This window comes from Oryza glaberrima, chromosome 5, assembly GCF_000147395.1.
Source record: "Oryza glaberrima chromosome 5, OglaRS2, whole genome shotgun sequence".
Taxonomy (NCBI): Eukaryota; Viridiplantae; Streptophyta; class Magnoliopsida; order Poales; family Poaceae; genus Oryza; species Oryza glaberrima.
This window is the reverse complement of record NC_068330.1, coordinates 1,184,975-1,189,219: the sequence shown is the minus strand read 5'-3', so window position 1 is coordinate 1,189,219 and position 4,245 is coordinate 1,184,975. Positions and strand designations below refer to the sequence as shown.

Below are 4,245 nucleotides of genomic sequence, written 5' to 3'. Positions count from 1 at the left end.
CCACATCTTAATTACCTCATGTTTTCACTTTGGACTAGTAACAATTTGTTGGTTGCACGTTGTACCTGGTTAATCTCTTCTTCCTCTGCTACCATTAACACCTTAGTGGCACCGGTGAACGCACATGTACAGCAGCTCGAGCTTCCTGGTGTGCAGGCGAAGGCTTCTGGGTTTTTTTTTCCACTTTTTTTTTTCGAGCAAGAGGAGTCGAAGCTCCTCCCGTTTACATTTATCAGAAATGAGCATTACAGGTAGCAGTGGGCCAGTAGCAGAAGGAAAAGATCACCTGTCTAGATCAAGGTTCACCGAATCGTTTGGGGTGGGTTACCACCACCTCACCGTTTGATGGTTATCACGGTTATCATGAAACCACAAGGTTACCGTGAGATATAACGTGGTTTCAAAAACTGAGAAGGTTGCCGCACGTAATAATCACGATAACTGCGTGATCACTGTGCAGTTTTGTAAACCTTGGTCTAGATACACCAGCATTCCCTACCATTGCCGTCCCATCCTGGGGTAAACAAGAAGAAAAACAAAAGCACAAACACGGTCTAGATACACCAGCATTCCCTACCATTGCCATCCCATCCTGGGGTAAACAAGAAGAAAAACAAAAGCACAAACACAGAGCTCGTAGCTGAAACAGAATGATGCTTTTTGGGCGTTGTACAGATGAGACTGCATGGAAATTGCCATCTACAAGCAAAACAACTTCTTTCACAAAGAACTTCAGTTCTGGTACTCAGATCCCTGCAGATGCCCCAGCTTGAAGCTCCATCCATAAACATATATGACCATCACAAAATAGGGTTAACACTCGCAGATAAATTCAGCTTGAAAAGAAGTTGCAATTCAGAAGCGTGCTGCATAGGGTGCATAACAGCAGCATAAGTAATAACATGTTGTTAGGGTCTAGACTACTAACCAAAAAGGGCCCTCCAGCCACCTAAACAGCACACTTACAGAAGGCACATGCCAAGAAACTACTAGTTTGACCCTTTGTGACTCAACCGAAAATAAGAAGACATGCTGGACTTAGCTCTGGAGTAGTTCCATCCTTCTTGTCCAGTAGTTTGACGCAGAGCGAGTTTGCTGTCTGCTTGTACACCTCACCGACTTCAGTATTAAACAAGACATCTAATATTTTACCACCTGCATTGGGAGTTTCTATTAATTTCATGATAACAACATATGCTCCCTTAGCCTCCTTGATGTCCAGTAAATACCCCTTGACAAACTTTTCTATCTCTTCCTTGACTGAGATTGCTGAGATGTGATTTCCCACGAAAACTGAAGCAATCATTGGCTGAAGCGATAGCACCAAGTTCACAACAGCCTCCGTTTTTGCTGTATCCCCCTTTGCGACAATTTTGTATTGCCCATGGAAAGCTACTGTACCAACAGTTGGAGCCTTGTCTGCAATATAAAAATTAAACCGATGGGTTAAAAGAAAAAAGAAAAAAAAATCAAAGTCAATGTACTCAGAAGATTAACTACTTACTTATATAGTCCTTTCTTATGGTCTTGGTTGGCTGATGAGCCCTGAAGACAGGCAATCTCAGAAGGTAATGAGCCCATTTATCCTTGATTGATTCCATTGTCAACTCATTATCCTTCATTTTCATTAAACTATCCACTAGCTCAAGTTTCTCCCGAGGTTCACACCGACAATTGAAGTGTTCGAAATAGACTTTCATACTTCTCAACACTTGGCACAGATCCTTCTCAGTGGTGTTTGGAGTAATAGGAAACATATCTCTGACTGTTTCACTGACAAAAGCGTTGTCGGTTTTCACATCAAACAACAGTATTTTCAGCGATATTGCCCTTCTTTCTAGAACATACATTCCAAGCAACTCAGCGTGCGTTGGAGAATTGCAAGGGACCTCTCGGTAGATGGCACAATCAACGATATCTGTATCTGCACCAGTAATCGCTGTGCAAAGATCGGCTGTACCAGTCCCATGGTTATACCTACCATCAGATTGCCCTTTGAAAACGACCCGGCCATTCATCATAAAACTAATGCTGTCGTCGTGCATGATGCACTCGATGGAACCCAGTGAAACTTCCCAATTCTCAGTGACCAATATACGTTTCTCTCTTAAGAAATCCATAAGGTAACTCCATCTCGACGGCTCCATAGCAATCAAGGTCTTCATTATATCAAGAGCTGAGAGATAGATTGGGGGTTTCCCGAACTTGTCTTTGAATTTCTGATCTAGCGCTTTGGTTTCAGGACTGACAATGTGATGTTCAAGAATCAGACAGCTTGCAACTAAAACGGGACGCACCAGCTCATGGTAAAGTTTCTTCATCTCCTCAAGATCCAGCCCCTCCTCCACAAGATACTTGTAGTCTTCCTCATACTGCTTCATCATTGTATCCAAGACACCATGACTGATCTTAAAAGGGGTTAGTTGAGGCACCTGCTCATCCTCATTACACCAAGGTCTCATCAGTGTTGCTGGGGGACTTGGAATTTGAGGTAGTCCGGTACTCATCAGCCGCTGCAAACACAATATATACACGACCCAAATCATCAGTCAATGAATACATGACCCAAATAAGATAAGACTAGCTACAAGCGAGGAAATTGGGGGTCCTTTAATTGGACCTAAATTTGGAATTTGGAGTTACCCACCCGCAAGCAGAAGCAGCTGGCCAATGGCGGCAGATGGTTACGTTCCTCCGCAGCGACCCGGCCGCTGATGGTGAGAAGACTGAGAGCACCCTCTTCGCCGGCGACGAGGCCAGCATCCTCGCCGCCGGCTGCTGCAGGTGGGTGGCTGCTCCCGGCGGCGACCCGGCCAAAGGCGAGGGCTTTGCCGGTGGCAGGTGTTGGGCGCCAGGTGCCGGCGACGGAGAGAGCTTCATCCGCGACGGCTGCTGCAGGTGGGTAGCTGCTCCCGGCGGCGACCCGGCCCAAGGCGAGGCCTTTGGTTGGCCGCCGTGGCAGGAAGCTGCCGGCTTCTGCAGGCGGGCGGCGGAAGGTGAGGCCTTTGGTGGTGGTGGTGCCAGCACATGGCGGGCGTCCCCTGCGGTGGGCCAGTTGCCGGCTGCTGCAGGTGGGCGGCGCCCGGCGGCGACCCGGCCGATGGCGGTGGTAGGGGTCGGCCGCCGTGGCAGGGAGCTGCCGGCGACACGGCCACCTTCCTCGCGGGCTGCCCATGCCCATGGGTCGGCGAGCTGCTGGTGGGTGCCATCACCATTCTCGCCGGGGCCGACGGCGAGAGGCCCGCCGCCGGTCGTAGACGGCGGCCGGCCGCTGCAGCCGTCGCCCTTCGAAGCATCGATAGGTGCTCGCGATTCACACTAGCTAGGTTTTCTTCCTTTCTTCTTCTTCTTCTTCTTTTTTTGTTTTTTTTTTGTTTTGGGGTGGGGGGGGGGGGGGGGGGGGGGAGGGGGGGCGGGCAAAAGCAGCAAGGGAAGAAAACTGGGGATTGGAGAAGAAGGTGGTCTCTCCAGGCGAAGCGATGCGCGCACTCCACTCACTCACTTCGCTAAGCTGCACTGTTTGTGCTTAATTAATTTCCTTGGCTAGCTCACAGTTTTAAATTTCGAAATTGCTATTTCTGCCGGGGGCACAGAAATTTCGGGAATTTCTAATTTTTTTGGCCGAAATTATTTAACATTTTGACTGATTTTGAATGAATTCGAATAAAATTTGACCAAATTCATAAAGATTTGCAAAAAACCGAAAATTTCGGGCCAGATATGAGATTACTGAAATTTCGAAAATTTTGAAACGAAATTTCAAACCCTGCTAGCTGTTTCAAATAGTTCCTCACTCGACGAAACATGCAAATGCATAATTCTAACAGATGCAACAGTCAACAATACTTGTTGCAACACCACCAAGACCCCAGCACGTGAAACATAAAAAGGAAAATCAATTGCAACATTGCAAAACGAGTGAAGTGCACATGCGTAGTATATCATCTATATCCCTCAACTCTCAAAATTCTTTTCTCGATCTTGTCTCCAAACTTATCTTGACTGTCATGTAGGTCTGTACACTGACATGGCAATACCATGGTGGCACTTACGCGTTAGTGGGACCCACTTATCAAACACACATAGAATAAAAATTGAAAAACATCTTTTTCTTATCTCTCTCTCTATCCTCTCTTTTTTTTTCAAAATTAAAAAGAACATTTTTGTCTCCTCTATCCTTCAATTTTTTTATGTGATTGACATGTGGGTCCCATCAACATGTAGAAACCATTGTGACATGTCAAG

The 4,245-nt window shown here is 46.7% G+C and overlaps 1 pseudogene; it reads right to left on the bottom strand.

Moving 5' to 3' along the window:
• Positions 1-1,009: 1,009 nt before the first annotated feature.
• LOC127773100 (uncharacterized) lies at positions 1,010-3,296 on the bottom strand (annotated as a pseudogene).
• Between the last annotated feature and the right edge of the window lie 949 nt (positions 3,297-4,245).